Source organism: Hemitrygon akajei, chromosome 11 (genome assembly GCF_048418815.1).
Source record: "Hemitrygon akajei chromosome 11, sHemAka1.3, whole genome shotgun sequence".
Classification (NCBI taxonomy): domain Eukaryota; kingdom Metazoa; phylum Chordata; class Chondrichthyes; order Myliobatiformes; family Dasyatidae; genus Hemitrygon; species Hemitrygon akajei.
In genome coordinates this window covers 107,495,027-107,514,771 of record NC_133134.1, presented here as the reverse complement: position 1 = coordinate 107,514,771, position 19,745 = coordinate 107,495,027, and positions in this window count along the sequence as shown.

The following is a 19,745-nucleotide window of genomic DNA, read 5'->3' as shown; positions in this document are numbered from 1 at the left end:
AATGCTGCAAGGGTTTAAACATTCACCTCACGTTTTTAATCAGGTTTTGAAGGCAGACCTAGAGGGCATACCATTGGAAAGTACATTGTTACAGTATGTGGATGACCTGTTGATTTGCTCCCACAGTGAGGAACAGTGTAAGCAGGACACTATAACTCTGTTAGAGAAGCTGGCGCATGGAGGACATAAAGTATCCAAAAAGAAACTGCAATTTTGCACACAGCTAGTGGAATACTTAGGCAGGGTAATATCCAAAGGAGTAAAGGCGATAGCACCAGATCAGATTGAGGCAATAACTAAGGCCCCAAAACCCCAAACTGTAGGGCAGATGATGACATTTTTGGGAATGGCAGGGTACAGCTCAGATTGGATAGGAGAATATGCTGAGATTGTGGCACCTTTGAGAAAGATAATGAAAGAAGCAGGACATACCAATTTGAAGAACGGCTTACAGTGGAATGGAGAGGCGGAGATAGCTTTCAATACTATTAAGCAGGAATTGCAGTCAGCACCAGCATTAGCTTTGCCTGACTACAAGAAGGTTTTTCATTTGTATGTATCCAGCCGACAGGAGGGTTATGTCACAGCGGTTCTAACACAAGAGACAGGCACAGGAAAAGCAAAGCAACCGATAGCATACCACAGTACGAGACTAGATGAGGTGGCTCAGGGGTATCCACCCTGTTATCAGGGATTGGCGGCGCTGTACTATGCATATGAAAAGGCATCATCTGTAACCCTGGGCTATCCTGTGACTCTGTACACACACCACAAAGTAGCAGAATTGCTGGAAAAAGGGAAATTTGTGCTGACGCCAGCCAGGATAGCAGCGTATCAGATGCTATTGACATTTTCTGACATAACTATACAGAGGTGCACTACCAGTAATATAGCCAATTTTGTCCCTTTGGGCTATGAAGGAGAACCCCATGATTGTGTAGGGAAGACGATGACATTTGCCAAATTGAGAGCAGATTTACGGTCAGAACCATTAGAGGATGCAGATAAAAAGGTTCTGTTCGTAGATGGCTCTTGTTATAAGGATTATGATGGAAATCACGCAGGATTCTCAGTAGTGCAGCAGGATCAGTCGAGCTATAAGATTATTAGGATGGAGTCCTGTCCCCAACCGTGTTCCGCCCAACTAGCGGAAATCAAAGCCCTGACAGCTGCGTGTGAAATGATGGAAGGTGAGAAAGTAGACATCTATACTGATTCGGCATATGCTCATGGAGTATGCCATTTGTTCAGGGCGGTGTGGAAACAGAGAGGTTTAAAAAAAAGTAGTGGAGATCCCATACAACATTGTCAGCAAATTCTAGACTTAATAAAAGCCATAATGAAACCTATAGCATTGGCTGTAGTAAAATGCCAGGCACATAAAAAGGGAAATGATGTAATAACAAAGGGAAATCAAGCTGCGGACGAGGCAGCCAGAAAAGCGTCTGGATGTACATCAGCTGTCATTGCCCCCATGTAAGCCTAACTCCAGAACCTGTGGTAGAGGACCTAATTGAAATACAAGGTAAGGCAACTTTGGCAGAACAGACAATGTGGAGATGAAGGGGGGCCAAGCAGAACCCGGAAGGCTTGTGGAGCATGGAAGACGGTTTGTTGGTAGCGCCCACCCCTCTACTGACAATTCTGATTTCAGAAGCGCATGGGATTGATAATTGTGCAAGGGGGGAAGTGATACAGAAAATAAAGAAGGATGGTTTTTGGTCACCTTATTTACAGGCTTCAGTGGACTTTGTCATGTCACAGTGCGAGGTATGCGCACAGAATGCAGGGTTCGGACATCAGTTATTTGACTGGTTAGAAAGTAGACTCGGTGGACGGGGAGCATGGCTGACTAAAATGGCAATAACTGTCAGAATTGTATTGTTGAGCTGTGCGCTTGTGCTGTGCTGTTTTCTTCCTTGTCTCAAGTCTCTTGTAGTGCGTGCTGCAACCAAACGATTTCCGATGCTCGTGGCAATTACTGAAGCAAGCTTAGTGGAGAAAGAAACACCGAAAATGTATCGTTACAGCCTACAACACCTGCAGGATGAACAAGAGCAAAACGACAGTGTGGGAGTAGATTGTTAGGGCTTCTGAGTTTTATTTCCCTGTCTCAGGTACAAAGGGACAGGTTTTTGGCTCAGCGGCCCAGGGTAACAGGGAGAGAATACTTAGATAGATAGATAGATAGATAGATAGATAGATAGATACTTTATTCATCCCCATGGGGAAATTCAATTTTTTTTTTCTAATGTCCCATACACTTGTTGTAGCAAAACTAATTACATACAATACTTAACTCAGTAAAAATATGATATGCATCTAAATCACTATCTCAAAAAGCATTAATAATAGCTTTTAAAAAGTTCTTAAGTCCTGGCGGTTGAATTGTAAAGCCTAATGGCATTGGGGAGTATTGACCTCTTCATCCTGTCTGAGGAGCATTGCATCGATAGTAACCTGTCGCTGAAACTGCTTCTCTGTCTCTGGATGGTGCTATGTAGAGGATGTTCAGAGTTTTCCATAATTGACCGTAGCCTACTCAGCGCCCTTCGCTCAGCTACCGATGTTAAACTCTCCAGTACTTTGCCCACGACAGAGCCCGCCTTCCTTATCAGCTTATTAAGACGTGAGGCGTCCCTCTTCTTAATGCTTCCTCCCCAACACGCCACCACAAAGAAGAGGGCGCTCTCCACAACTGACCTATAGAACATCTTCAGCATCTCACTACAGACATTGAATGACGCCAACCTTCTAAGGAAGTACAGTCGACTCTGTGCCTTCCTGCACAAGGCATCTGTGTTGGCAGTCCAGTCTAGCTTCTTGTCTAACTGTACTCCCAGATACTTGTAGGTCTTAACCTGCTCCACACATTCTCCATTAATGATCACTGGCTCCATATGAGGCCTAGATCTCCTAAAGTCCACCACCATTTCCTTGGTCTTGGTGATATTGAGACGCAGGTAGTTTGAGTTGCACCATATCACAAAGTCCTGTATCAGTTTCCTATACTCCTCCTCCTGTCCATTCCTGACACACCCCACTATGGCCGTGTCATCAGCGAACTTCTGCACATGGCAGGACTCCGAGTTATATTGGAAGTCTGATGTGTACAGGGTGAACAGAACCGGAGAGAGTACGGTTCCCTGCGGCGCTCCTGTGCTGCTGACCACCGTGTCAGACCTACAGTCTCCCAACCGCACATACTGAGGTCTATCTGTCAAGTAGTCCACTATCCAATCCACCATGTGAGGTCTTGGCGCAGAAAATTATAGTTTAACCCGAGATTTGGGAATAAGTGCTTATTGGGGCTTTTGTGCGCGGACTCTTAGTCTTCTTTCTCTGTGTGAGACCCTATGGGTCTCCAAGGGGGGATATATTGGAGTATAAAAGTTGCATTGTTTGCTGTGTAACCAAAACTATGTAGTCATCTTTGAAACTTGCTATTTGCTATGCATGTACCCAATTTAGTAGGAGAATGAAATCTTAAGAATGTAGAAGACAATGGTGTGTTAATGAGAGGCTAGCTAAGAGATGTAGATTAGAACATGATTAAGTCAATAGGTAGAAACAATAGTGGCGGATGTACGTGTGATACGCAACTATAGACCGATTGGATATGCTAATGCAACTAAACCAGGAGATTGCTATAAAAAATGCTATGTACAAGGATCGGTGGGCAATCAGCGACTAGCTCAACGACTGTCTCAGCTTTGATTTGCAAATTAAAGTTTAAGCCTTCTTGAAGAATCTTCTGCGTCTCCTGGTCGTTTGTGGGGCACGAGAAACCACGACAGTACCTAATGTAGGTACAGAAAAAATTTACTGAACTGAAGGAATTTCAGCTGGAAGGTAGGACACTGAAAACCTGGTGTTCTTTGCTGTGCAACAAAGAAGATCGAGAAGACATTGGATGGAGTAGGACGAGATCACGGCCAAGGTAAATGCAAAGAAGTCAGCTTCATCAACAACAGGTGTGGACTGAGAACACGAGGTAAAATCAGAGTGGAGTCATGAAGAAGAGCTTATATAGAAATCACTTATGTATGATTTGGAATCCTTAGAAACTTCCACCACCCCTCAGGGGGCAGTACACCCACTTTGGGGACCACTGGCATAAATATGTGGGGGCTGTAGCACCTGTTTCTGTGCTGTTACAGTATGATTCTATGACACTCTGTTATTGAACTTTATAATTTTAGATTCCATGCCTATTGTGGTTGCAATGGTTGCACAGTAATTTCCCACAATTATATCAGTGTGTGGAGCCCAGTACCTCAAATTTTCCATGTGTTGGTCTGATGTTGTTAGATTATTCAGTACATCAAACAGTAGGAAGGAAATTTCATCTTGTTCATTATAATTATCGTCAAATTACAACCGTGTGCTTTTGAATCCACTTGGGGCAGGAGGCACTCAATTTATGTAAAAAGTCAACATATGGTAGTCTTGGTTTACAGGTTCATGGAGAAGGGCTCCACCCTCTCTCTTTCCTTGATAGACAGGAAAAGAAAGAGAAGAAAAGAGTAGCATGCATCCAGTTCCTTACTTTGATCACCCGCGCAAATTTTTTAACAGGTGGTGGGAGTGACAGGACAATTAACAGGTCAGAACCATCAAGCTTACAAGTGCTCGTCAAAAGAACTGATTGGGATCATAATGAGGTGCTGCATCTTTAGCCTCTGATATTTATAGTTTAAATACCAGAATTTAAACTATTTGTCAGCTGCACAGCTACAGTAGCTAGTGGTAATGAGCTGCTGTGGACAGTTATGGCAAATCAAAATAATCTGTTAGTCACTCGAATCTACCACAGAAGATGCAAAAAGTAAGTCAAAAGTGAAGTAAAGGGGTTACTGAAGATGTGCACTGAAAAATGGAAATATTTTTCATTATATGACAATTGACAAGTTGAAATTCAACTATAATGAAATGCTTGGGGTCAGCACCATCACTAATGTCACTTTCATCATAGACTGGAATCTATTATTGGAAAAATTAGAATAACCGTTTGTCAATTACAAGGCATCCTTTAACGCAAATTGAGTACATTGGCTGCTTTACACAATTCACCCTCTCTATCTTAGTCTCGACGTTTCCCTCACTCATTTCAATTGATGATTCCAGATCTCTGCCTTTATCTCACCTTTGCAGATGCCATAATGATAGGTGTACAGTATAATGCCATTCTACAGTAAAGTTCCCAACTGGCAATCAAACTCCACCACTATAATGCAGGAGGTGACTGAAGGAAGGAGTAAATGGAGAAAATAGTATTTTCTGTTGCTCCTTAGCATGATGCAAATAACAATTTAACACCTGGAATGCGTAGCACCACTGTTAGAGCTTGGTTTGTGCAGGGAGTAAAGTAATATTGACAATATAGAGGAAAACTATCAAATTATGGATTTTATAACAGGTGAATGGAATTTTTTTGCAGGAATGAACATATATGGAATAAATTTGAAAATATTATGGGAAAATTGAACTTATTCTCTGACGGATAGAAGAATTGTTAATCAATATCAAAAAGGTAACCCCTGTATGAGGTTAAGAAGTGTGTACATATGTGTGTTACAGGATAACAAACTGAGTAACAAGATGGGAAGATGAGTTTGTGTACTCAGTAACACAGAAGTGAACTTCTGAAAATTCAAAGTTCTAAGTAAATTTATTATCAAAATACATATATATCACCATATAGTATAACCCTGAGATTCATTTACTTGTGGGCATACTCAATAAATCCATAATAGAGAAATAACTCTAATAGAATCAATGAAAGACCATTCGTCTTTTGTTCGACTAGTGTGCAAGAAACAGCAAACTGTGCAAAGATTTTGCAAAACTTATTCAAATGATAACCTATTGCCAGGATTTGAAGCTTAGCAGGATTCACCCACTCCTACGACTATGCGTACCCACAAATAAATAAGAACCAAGTGAGGAAATTGAGATGTACTCAATGAAGAGCATTCTGATGTATGCATCTTCACTGTCCAGATATTCCATGGTTGAGTGAAGAACCAATGAAGTGGCATCTACTGCAGACCTGTTCTGCAAATTGCAGAGGATCCTAGTCACTTCTCAGGCAGGAGTTGATAGGTTTAGTCGCCAATCTCTCAAAGCACTTCATCGCAGCTGATAATCACTGAGTCAGGTTACTGCATTCTTCTTAGGCACTGGTATAAATGCAGTCTGCTTGCAGCTGGTGGGTACCTCAGACTGCCGAAGTGAGAGTTTAAGGATCTCAGTGAACACTCCAGCTACTTGATCAGCCCAGGTCTTTAGTACTTGGCCTGGTATCTGCCTGGGCTGGATGGTTTTTGTATGTTCATCCTCTCATGTCGGCCTCTGAGACTGAAATCACACATTCATCAGGGACCGTGGGAATCTGAGAAGGTGCCTCCGTGTTTGTACAATTAAAGGGAGCATAAAAGATATTGAGCTAATCAAGAAGCCAAACCTTTTTGTCACCTTTGTCACCTGGATTCATTGTGTAAGAGATGATTGCATTCAGACCCCACCACAGCTGTCGAGCATCCTACGGTGATTCAAGTTTGATTTGGAATTGTCACTTTGCATGGGAGATGGCTGTCTGAAGGTCATACTTGGACTTCTTGTATTTTATTTGGTCGCCAGAGCTGAATGCCTCTGATCTGGCCCTCAGCTGATTGTGAGCCTCGTAGGACATCCAGGACTTGTCATTGCGGAAGACTCTGAATGAGTTTTTTGGGGACATATTCATCTATGACTGCTTTTAAAAAGTCGTGACAAAGGTGGTGTATTCATTCAGACCCTCTGATGAGTCCTTGAACATAGTCCAGACCACCAACTTGAGGCAATCCTGTAGCCTCCCATTACCACCTTTTCAGGCATCTTGCTTGTTAGCCTCTGCCTGTATGCAGGTAGGTGGAGGGCAGCCAAACACTCAGATTTCCCAAATTGCAGTCTAAGGACTAAACGGTAGGCAATCCTTATGGTAGTATCGCAGTGGTTGAGTGTGGTTGGACCCCTGTTTTTGCGGGTTATATGTTGATGATAACTAGGCAGAGATTTCTTAAAACAAGCCTGACTGAAATCCCCAACAATGATTTGAAACATGTCATGGTAGTTTATTTCTTGTTTGCTGATGGTGGCATTCAGTACCTTGGGTGCTTGCTTAGCATTGACCATTGGCACTATGTAAACTCTGGTCAGGATAATGGAAGAGCACACTCTTGATAAGTAGATATTAAGTTCAATATAAGGGAATGGCTGTAAGGAATTAAAGGATGGGTTTTAATTGCTTGTTTGAGAATTTTAAGTGTTTTTTTAAAAGTATTTTGATTTTTTTTTCTTATTTTAAGTATATTTTTGAATGGTTCTAAATGTCAGAATCTCAGAGTTCATGAGCTGGGAGAGGAATATTGATGGCTCCAATTCCTGATTGATATCTTTTAATCTTTACAAAATACATACGTGTACACATTGGATGAGATCAAGTCAAATGTCATCTCTGTTTCCTTACTTCCCCAAGACCCGATCATTGTCACTGCAAATGCTCACACATAAAGAATGGAGACCTACCCGAGGGAGACTCTGGAGAAGTAGATGGGCCTTTGTGCTTGGAATCCAGCGGCATTAGGAATAAAAATCAGAGAGGAGAAGCATTCACCCTCTAGGTTACTTAATCTTGATATGTCTTCTTTCAAGACAGACATTTACACCTTTCTACATACTGATTGAGTTGTGATCAGTATCACATTGCTGGCTGGTGTCTACACTGAGCATGGACTGACTGTTGCCTTTCCTCTACTGCATGAGTGACTGTTCATCATTGAGCACCTCATTGTGTGTAGAGCATTTTGAGGTGTCTCAATATGAAGACTGCTAAATAAATGCAATCTTTTATTGCATTCTTTTTATTTACCTAGTACAAATAATTGGATGATTTGTGTGTTTTTTTGCTGTGTGACACAATTTGTAATTATCTGGAATAAACACTAGTTATTCAGTTTAACACACTGCTGTGACATAACCATAAATTTTACTCCTGAGAGAAGACTGTCAATACACTGGGTGCCAATTTAGATAATTTATCATTTATTCATTCAAGTACTCTCCATATATGTATGTTCCTTCCACCAGTGACACATTTTAATATATTTTGCTTGTCATCTATTATTGCATTTCTATCACATATTATTTCAAAGGTAATAGACTCAAAATCTTTCATTCTTCCAATACCATTGCTGATCATTTTAGTTTGACAGAACACAATGTTACTCAACATGAACCAAATATCTTCTTCAAAAGATGTTGATGGACATTCTAATTTAGTTGTCAGCCTGAGCTTGAGTACATCAAGAACTGCTCACACAGTAAGTATCTTTCAAAGTCAAAAACATTTTTTGAACATTCATGAACCAAAGTAGAATGAATTAGGAGGGATATCTAAAGTTTGTTCAAGGAAGTTTGTCTTATACTACATTAGACGTGATGCTAATTCACCAATGAGGCTGCCACCTTAGGTCTTTAAGCATTCAAAACAAAAACATCTCTAGCTCACAGACAAACACAAAGCCTTGACAGACTGAAACAAAACTTTGGCTACATCCACACTAGACCGGATAATTTTGAAAACGCCGGTTTTGCGTAAAAATGACAGGCGTTCACACTATGCGTTTTTAAAAGTATCTCTGTCTACATTGAAACAGAGATTTTGGTGAATCTCCTCCTACTGTGCATGCACAGGACACATCTACCAAAAACAAGCAATCTGTTTGATGTCAAATCTTGGTGTGGAAGTGCGCATTTGTGTAGTTACAGACTAGAAAAACTTAAAACAACAGACAGCTGTTGGCTCTCACGCAGGAGAACTTAAAAGTAAAATAAAACAAATACTGGAGTGTACGGAGGCAATCGACAGGGAGTTCATGGACAGTATGACCCAGCTGACGACGAACATTGAAAAACTGATTAACTCTGTTGCATTAATAAAGCCCCTTGTTAAATGTATAAAACATGTCTGCATCGGTGTTATCTTGTATTTCCATACAATGTAACATTAGGCTGTTACACATCTATTGTCAGAGAAGTACTTGCATAAATATGTAAACCACCTTCATACAAGCAAGGACAGAAAACAGGGCAAAGTGAGTATACTTATTTATTCACTAAGTTATGGGTCAAAGTATTTGGTGAATACATTTCTAACTCTTCTGGCATCAGTCCCGTTGCCGTCTGTTCTGAAATTGTTAGGCTGCGTTCCAGAAAATAATGAAATAGCGCGCTACTGTCTAATAGTGTTTTCAGAAGTCTCCAGTTACCCAGTCCACACTGATCTGCCCAAGCAGCGTTTTAAAAAATACCCACCCTGGAAAGCGTTTCTGAAAAGCTCTGGTTTCAGGGGGACGAAAATGCCATTTTAGTGTGGACGGAGGGTAAAAATAAAGAGAAAAAGCTTCAGCTACGGATTTATCCATCTAGTGTGGATGTAACCTTTGGCTCACTTTTTCTCCCTCCATTAGGAAAGACAGACACTGAAGTATAATCAACTCTAATTGTCACATTAAACTATCTGACTTGATATCACCATATCACAGGTCTTTCCTTTATCCTGTTCCCTTCTTCCCACCTTCTCTGCAACTTAAAGCTATCTATTATTTAAATCTTCCTTTTAAATAATAGATAGCTTTAAGTTGTTACAAGAAGAGTCTTTGGCCTGGAACATTTTCTGTACATCTACTCCTACAGCTACTGTCTGCTTTGCTGAATCTTTCCAGCATTTTATTTTTAATTGAAAAAGTATGTTGTGTATCGCAGGAATAACAACAATGTAATAGAAACTACTTATCAACTTGTACAGCAAGGTATGGTTAACATTTAGAAACATGAGATAACACCCAGTGTTCCAGGGTAATAATCCTGCCTGGAGACAGAAAAGAGTGTGGAATGTGGATTATGGAGTAGCACGCAAACTCTGGAAGAATTCAGCAGGTCAAGCATCATCTATGCAGGAGAAATGGACTGATGACATTTTGGGTTGAGATCTTTCATCTGGACGCAAAAATATTGACTTTTCATTCCCCTCCATTGATGCTGTCTGATTTACTGAGCTCCTCCAACACTTTGCGCATTGCTAATAATCCTGTCTACCAGTCTTTAAAAGATTGTGTTATGATTTCAGTGTTTGTGTTAGTGCAACGGTACACTTTCCCAGAGCATTGATAAATAAGATGATTTCTCAGTTGAAACAGCAAATAACATGTTGAATATCGTTTAGGAGGAGCATTTAAAACACAGTGCCAATAATCAATCAGTTTGAATAATTTCAATTGTTGATTATAGACTAATGAGATCATGCTGTCCATTGATGAAAAGAAATAGCTTTATCAATTCTTTTATAAAAGAGGATTATCCTGCTGCCTGTATTACTCCAATATTCCAGGTCCTAATAATGGGCCGTATGACATGAATGGAAGGTCACGGGAAATGAGCAACAAAAGGACGGCAAGAGAAGTGAGAGAAGAAATAAATATGATGGAAAGAAAAACAAGGAAACAAAAAAGGAAGAATGAGGGAGTGAAATACCAAAGGGGAATGTAGAGAAAAGAAAGAATGTGTGAGATACAGAAGAGTAAAGGAAATTGACTGGAGGTGGAGAGATGGGAGTTATAAAGCAAAATATTGGAGAATAAGGCAAAATACAAAGAGATCAAGAAACAAGAGCAGTTGTGAAAAGGGAAAGGTGAAGAATAAGGACATTTAATAATTACATACTTGAGAGAAGATGATAGATGTAGACATAAGAGAGGACAATACATTTTAATCATTATGTAAGGACATTCTGTCATTATGGAAATACTCTGACAAACGAGACCCAGAGAAAATAAATATACCTAGCTAAGAAATCATCAAAACCATGTACTTCTTTTCTATAGCAAGAACTGTATTCAGGTCAAGGTGCAGCTCCTACCTACCAGTCATGAGATCCACTATGAATTGATCCTGGTCCTCCACTAGACTGTATAACAACCTTGCAATGCTTCCATATGTTGGATCGTCTGCACCTGAAGCAGTCACCTGCATCACCGATGTCACTGCAGGAAACAGGAGCAACATCATTCACTTTTTAATAATTAATTATTTGTGACATTAAATTACTCAGTAGATAAATTAATACATTTGAAGAAGGAACTTGTAAGATCAGCTTGTTAGCTTCAAGTGAGGTCTCAAAAGTTCTTATGGCTGTTTATTATACATTGAAGTCCATATATTTGAAGTTTAGTTCTGTCATTGGATGGGCAGTTAGTGGGCACTTCAGCTACCTATTGTATCTCCATCTTGCCCCAAACAAAATCCAACTATTAAGTAGTTCCTTCATGAAATCAACACATGGACTTTTATCATTTTATTGTGGAATAGATTGGGGGAGACTTCAGAATTCATTATATCTCACCTCTGCTCATTAGCTGGTCAGCTGGCTATTACAAAAAACAATGAACCTGTTACAATGCAGGCCCACTTTAAGTTCTATGAAACGATCATGCAAGTGGAGGTTCATAGGGAATATAGAAACACTGGGATTTCTTAGGGAAGAAGAAGTCCTATTATGTCTCACTTCCAATGCAGAGAGCTGAGAGGAGCTTTCCCAGAGAAGAATCAACCTGCTCATGCTAAAATATTCTATTGTTATGCCTTTTTGGATGCAACAGTAGTGGAAAATGCCACAAATTATTTGGAAGTATCAGTGTTCTTGAAAAATAATAATCAGTAATTTTTCTTCAATTACAGGTGTACAATGAAATGGTAAAAAATACAATAAACACATCATTAAAAAGCAGATCATGATAGAATCGCTGTTACATGCCCCTTTCAAAACTCAAAGTGATTCTAAAATTCACTTTATTTCTATTTGAATATGAATATACAGCATGATTGCATGATTCTGTCCCATGATTTGGCTCCTGATCCAGCATGGATAACTTCCCTCACCTCAACACTACTAATTCCACAACCTATAGACTCACTTTCACAATTCTCAATCTCATTTTCTCAATATTTAGTTATTTTTTGTTTCCTTATTTATTTATTATTTATATAGTTGCATAGTTTGTCTTTACTTGCACATTGGTTGTTTGTCCGTCTTTGTTTGTGTGTTGCTTTTCCTTGATTCTATCGCATTTCTTTGTATCTGCTGTGAAGGCCCAAGAAAATAAATCTCACTGTAGTATGTGATGGCATATGGCGTATGTACTTTGATAATAAATTTATCTTGATCTTTGAACTTGAAACTATGGACCTTTTGTTTCTTTGAGAATGTTGTGCTTGCAGGGTGCAGTGAGCTGCAGACATTGAGAGAGGTGATGCAACCGTAGAGAAATTTAATTTGAAACCAACAAGTGATTCTGGAACCTGCTCACCATGAGTGCACCAGACTGACATTACCAGGTAACAAATCTGTGTGTCAGGCGGAAAGCTCAGATAATAGCAGTAAAGGTTCTAGAAGCAGGGGCAATGATGCATAAACCTTTGTCAGTGGCATGCACAACAGCTCCCGGGGTTTCAAAGGTACAAATTAAAATCAGGAGAATCACCCAGGTACTTCTTGTAGTTTACAATTTCATTTCTATTAATCACATTTAAACCCCTTACCCAGCAGTTATCATTCTTCGAAGCTCGTTTCCACATATAACTGGCTCCCCACTGGTTAATCAGAAATTACTGTAAAAATCATTAATGATTGAGAAAGGATAAACAACTGGATATTTAAATTATCAGGAGTTTAAGAATAGGTCCATTCAAATCAAGGCCAGAAGCTAGAACTCAACCTTTGCTGAATATCCTAAAAGTGGACCCATTTCTTCTCTGGCAGAATCCTGGAGTTCTTAGAATGAATCAAATCCTGCTACATTTCCATTCATTATAAAACGTCCTGCTTAACCATGTCAGTATTCAAAATCTGTCTGCAGTACAAGATTTCAGAAAAGATGTGCACAATGTCTTCTTTCAAAGTAAAGCCGTATTGATGCAATGTTCTTTCTGAGTTATTTATCTATGACAAGTTTGAAAGAGAGTAGTCAAAGGTTCCTTAAGGTTGTTTTATCTGGGGGTGGTAATGGGGACAAGCTCCCACAGCCTATTAAATGTTCCCAATGGTGTGTGCCTCAAGTAGCCTCTGACAGCTTAATCCAGCTCCTGGGTTTCACTTGTGGCTTAGCTACTAAGCCTGGTGGAACCGTTTCTACTTACAGAAGAAGGGGCAAAGGAGGGTTACTGGTGCCTTAAAACCAGTCGCTTTGGGTAGATGGGGTTCATCATCCATGGCTGGAAAACTCTGATCTCAAACCTCCTCTGTTTTGTGGCTATACCCACTCATGGGCAAGGCTTAGGGAGTAAACCCTGAGCAAAAAGTCCGGAGCTGGAGTCCCTAAGGCAGTCCTGCATTGAGTTCAATGCTGACTGGTAACTGCAACACTGCTTGTGCCAAACTGATCTGTTCTCTGCCGTTGCTTTGGGTTCATCAGATGTGTGGAGAGAGGGAGCTTGCTACATGGCAACAGCTTGCTGTCCATATTATACTGCCCAGGCTTGCATATCTAAACAGCTAGAACACAATATCCATGATCAACTCTGACTGACAGAGGCCTCACAGAAAATGCATATGATTAGTATACCATCAGAACACTTGACACAGGTAACCTGAGGCCTGGCGTGTGCTTTCCAATCATATTTATTAATAGTTATCTTTCTATATGGTGATGCTAGGAAGTTTATGAACCTTGCAGAATTCTCTCTATTTCTTCCTAAATATGACCTAAAATGTGGTCAAATCGTCATGTAAGTTCTAAAGCTAGATGAAGAGAACCCAATTAAATAAATAACACCAAACGTTATACTTGTTCATTTAGTTATTGCAAAAAACTGATCCAATTTTCCATGCATTTGTTAGGAAAAGTACATAAACCTCTGGGGTGATGCCTTCTAAAAAAAGCTGTTTGAGTTTAGTTGTTGCAATCAATGAGATGAGATTGGAGGTGTGGGTCATACAGGTGCCCTGCCCTATAAAATTGATGCATAAAGTCAGGTTACTGACAGAGCCTGCTCTTTCCAAAAAGATCTGTTTATGTGCACCATGCCTCGATCAAAACAACATTCAGCAGACCTTAGAAGATGAATTGCAGAGATGCATAAAGTTGGAAAAGACTATAAAATTATTTCTAAAGACCTGAGTGTTCATTGGTCCACAGTAAGAGAAATGTCTACAAATGGAGGAAACTCTGTACTGTTACTACTCTCCCTAGGAGTGGGCATCCTGCAATGATCACACCAAGAGCACAATGTGCAATGCTAAAGGAGGTGTAAAATAATCTAAGAGTAACAGCAGAAGACCTACAGAGATCTCTAGAGCATGCTAAAGCCTTTGTTTATGTGTCCACTGCAAGAAAAACACTGAACAAAAATGGTGTTCATGGAAGGACTCCATGGAGGAAACCACTGCTCTCTAAAAAGGTCAGCTGAGAAGGTCATCGGGGTCTCTCTTCCTGTCATCATGGACATTTACACTACACGCTGCATCCACAAAGCAGCATTATGAAGGACCCCACGCACCCCTCATACAATCTCTTCTTCCTCCTGCCATCTGGGAAAAGGCACTGAAGCATTCGGGCTTTCACGACCAGACTATGTAACAGTTTCTTCCCCCAAGCTATCAGACTCCTCAATACCCAGAGCCTGGACTGACACCTTGCCCCATTGTCCTGTTTATTATTTATTGTAAATGCCTGCACTGTTTTTGTGCACTTTATGCAGTCCTGTGTAGGTCTGTAGTCTAGTGTAGCTTTCTCTGTGTTTTTATTTTTACATAGTTCAGTATAGGTTTTGTACTGTGGTCCTGAAAAACGTTGTCTCATTTTCACTATGTACTGTACCAGCAGTGATGACCAAAATGACAATAAAAGTGACTTGACTTGACTTTCTAGCGCCACTGTAATTGTTTTTGGGTTCACGGTTGAAAGTTTTTTAATTCTTCCTTCTCCATCCCTAAGGCCATCCTGCTCAATGTTAGTTGTTGACTACGTTATATAAGTTTTTGTTTCCTTCACCTTTATCACATTTGTCAGACTTGCTGTTGACATCATTGATGCAGCATTGAAATTGGGAACCTACTTGACCTCTATGTAATTAGCTCTTTAAACAAGAGGACTGCATTGGCTTGGCATTGCTATTTGTCTGTATATTAAGAATCATGTACAAATTCACCTTCTCACACAGAATAAAGCCAAAAGCTGATGTTGAAAAACCCACACTGTTCACAAGTTTATCACTGTGTAATAGCTAGAATATCCAAGAGCTACACGGGGAAAACATGCCCAATAAGCCAAGGTAATAACTTTTAGTACTGGACAGAAGTACTGCTGATTTATGTGCTTTCGAAGCTTCTCTCTGATCTGTTAGCTGGATTCATATGGATTGATGTGCTTTGATTGGCTTTCTTTGTTTTGCTGTCAATAATTTCCCTTCTTGTCTTTAATTGAGGGAATTAGCAGTGTCAAGGGAACACTTATTGCTGTGCAAATCACTGAAGTGCTATTTTGATGATTTATTTTATACTTGTGGATAAATTTCCCGAACACTACATTTTTATAATGGAAATGATTTAATTATACAGATGGTCGAACATACTGTAGTAATGTAGAAGTGCCTGCTTGCTGACACAGTGGGCTCCTTTGATGTCTTAATATCTAATATTGCTACCATTTTGTGAGGTCTTAAGCTCACAGAGGCTGCAAACTATTAGCATGAAATTGGTCGTGACTCAAGAGTAACCATTGCACATACACCAATTGCAATATGGGTTCTCAATAGAAAAAAATATTTTACGGAGGCTATGCAGAGAGATTCTTATACCACCATTAAAGCATAGAGGGAGATTCATGGTCTATGTGTAGAGCATGTGTGATACTTAGCCCGGGACCACTTGGTTGATAAAGTGGAAAAGCACATCATTGATGTGCCAATGAGCATGAAAAATAGAACATAATTTTTGGGTCTCATCATCAAGCAACTAAAGATTGTTTTAAAATGCTGATATGGTCACACCAGAGCTAAAGTATTCACTCTGCTTAAATTAATGGGCCCAGCATTCTATAAAGTGAAATTTAGTTGACACTTTGAATGAAGTGAGCAAATTGCAGCAAGTGCATTGGGCTTTTTATTTCTTTATTAGTAAAAGATGATTTTGGGCATTTGACAATAGACAATAGACAATAGGTGCAGAAGTAGACCATTCGGCCCTTTGAGCCTGCACCGCCATTTTGAGATCATGGCTGATCAATTACTATCAATACCCAGTTCCTGCCTTGTCCCCATATCCCTTGATTCCCCTAATTTGTCATGACTTATTTATTTTCAGACAGAATGTTCCAGAGATTTCTGGAAGTGAAGGCAGATCATGCTTTTTCTTTGCTTTTCTTAATCAATTCCTATTTGACTTCATTAGCTCCCTATTCTTTTCCTCGTCTTTTGCATATCCAGTCTTTCTCTGGGAGATTCTACGTTGCTTTCCCCATTAACCACTCTACAAAGTATTGATTTCCACATTCTTCCAAGCCTCTAAGCAAGATATTCTTCTGAGGTCAGTATTTTAATGCCTGTTACCTTAAACTGATTGTCCTTCTGATCCACAAGACACACTAGCTCCAAGAACTCTATCCAGTGAAGCCCCATACGAATTTTACCTATTTTAATAAGATCAACTTAAGAATATATAAGCTTAGTCTGCTTAAACATCTTTTGTTTAATAAACCAACCATCCATGGAATCAATCTGATGAATCTTCACTGCGCTCCTTTGATCACAAGTATATCTTTAGGTGTTGGGGTTAGAACTTAGATAATCTTCCAAATGCAGTTTCAGCAGAGATCAGTATTATGAATGAATGTATGAAATTAATTTATTTTGGTCAATACAAACATAACAAAAAGCATCATTTACAACAAAGATTTCATTATGATAATTTTATAGGACAAAATTATAACAAAAAAACATAGATATTCTTTAAAACAGACTGAAAGGTTGTAGGCTGAAGCTACAGCTTATTATGCCTAGCCCTCTTACTTATACGACAACATACTTGGCATCAATCATCACATCAAAAACAAAAAAGTTCATAATCTTTTAACACAAAATCCAATTCCAAATATCATTTATTTACATTACCCTATTCATTTTAAATCATGTATTTTTATATTCGTTCATTAAATAATTTTTAGATTTTTTAAAAACTTGTTAAGTGTAGTGTATGTTTTTAAATTCTTACTACAACTGTTCCATAGATTCACCCCTCTGACTGAAATACAATGATGTTTTTTACATTTGATCTTATCCTTTGTTTTTGAAATATACATGTTTCTCTCAAATCATGTTGACTTTCTCTCATTTTAAACAATCTTTGGATACCATGTGGTAACTGTCTATTTTTTACTTTATACATACGGTAATTTGTATTATTTTAAAATCTATGAAATCTCTGAATTTTAAAGTGTTTAGTTGAATAAATAGTGGATTGGTTGGCTCATAATAACTTGTCTTATTTACAATTCGGATAACTTTCTTTTGTAGTAGAAAAATTGAGTTTGCATTTGTTTTATATGTATTTCCCCATACCTCCACGCGGTAAGTCATGCATGGGACTATAAGTGAACAGTATAATGTATACAAAGATTCCTGATTTAAGAAATCTTGCATTTGTGGTGGCGTGTTGGGGAGGAAGCATTAAGAAGAAGGACGCCTCACGTCTTAATAAGCTGATAAGGAAGGCGGGCTCTGTCGTGGGCAAAGTACTGGAGAGTTTAACATCGGTAGCTGAGCGAAGGGCGCTGAGTAGGCTACGGTCAATTATGGAAAACCCTGAACATCCTCTACATAGCACCATCCAGAGACAGAGAAGCAGTTTCAGCGACAGGTTACTGTCGATGCAATGCTCCTCAGACAGGATGAAGAGGTCAATACTCCCCAATGCCATTAGGCTTTACAATTCAACTGCCAGGACTTAAGAACTTTTTTTAAAGCTATTATTAATGCTTTTTGAGTTAGTGATTTAGATGCATATCATATTATTACTGAGTTAAGTATTGTATGTAATGAGTTTTTGCTACAACAAGTGTATGGGACATTGGAAAAAATGTTGAATTTCCCCATGGGGATGAATAAAGTATCTATCTATCTATCTATCTATCTATCTATCTATCTATCTATCTATCTATCTATCTATCTATTGCAATAGATTTTGACATTTTTGCTTTAACATAATTTATTTATGGTTTCCAGCTTAACTTACTATGTATTACCACTCCTAAGAAGTTTGTTTCAGATACCTTATCAATTTCAACATCATTTATTCTAAGCTTCCTATATGAGTTTGGTACACAGTTTCCAAACATTATGAATTTAGCTTTACTTAGATTCAGTAATAATTTGCTAGTATTAAACTATTTCTTTAAAATTTTTATTTCTTTCTCCACTGTATCCAAAAATTGTTTCAGATGTTCCCCACTACAAAATATAGTTGTATCCTCAGCAAATAATATACATTTTAATGTCTGAGAGACCATACACATATCGTTTATATATGGAATGAACAGCAATAGACCAAGAACTGAACCCTGTGGAACCCCACAAGTTACCCTCAAAAGTTTTGAATTCGAGTTGTTTATATTTACATACTGATACATGTCTTCCAAATAACTAGTCATGTGCCGTACCTGTAATACCATATCTTACTTTAACTCTTACATTCAAGCTCCCCTGTGTCTACCTCATGCATGTATTCAATATGCAGTATACTGTATTGATTTATATGCACTGAACATAACTTCTAAAACTTGATTCCATTGCATGCATATTCAGTCCAGGTAAGTATTTTCCAAAGAAAAAGGATCATCCCGCATTTTCACCTTCATGATTCTGTCGTTGTGCTTACATGTACAAGTGGCTACAAGTCCTGCAAGTTCTGCATCAATACAGAAGCAAGAACTTAGACTAGAATACCTCAGTTGTCACATGTACATCAAAATATAGAGTAAAATGAGTCATTTTATGTCAGTGACCAATACAGTCCGAGCATGAGCTTGGGACAGCCTGCAAGTGCCGGCCTGCTTCCGCTGTCGATAAAGTATTTATTCCCCGACGACCTTGTGCTAGCCACCATTGCATTCAGCGACCCCAATATATTATACAGTCACACATTTTCATAACCAACAGTGCACTTCCTGAGACAGAGGCCAGATTGTGGTTGAGACAGAGGAAGTGGAACAGCCATGGCCAGGATGATGATTGAGCCTTGAATCATGTCACAGAAAATCAATCCACAAAGGGAAAAGGAGATCCCTTGGAAAGAATAGAACTCATGGTCAATAGGAGGATTTCTTCAGGAAAAGTGGGGGCTGGAGTTCAGTTGGGGAGAAAGTTTCAGGAAGAATTGGAATCTGGAGTCATTTTGGAAAGATAAGGTGTTATGCTATAATTTTTGTGCATTATTAACCCTACTTTTGCCTGCCTTGTGGTATGGATTAAATCATTTCCCATCTTACCTGTCAACTGGACCAAAAGGCATAGCTTATGACAATATTTATTAATATGCACATAGACTTAGTGGCTACTTTATTGGGTAAATCCTGTACTTAATACAGTGGCCACTGAGTGTACATTTGTGGTCTTCTGCTGCTGCAGCCCATCCACTTCAAGGTTCAATGTGTTGT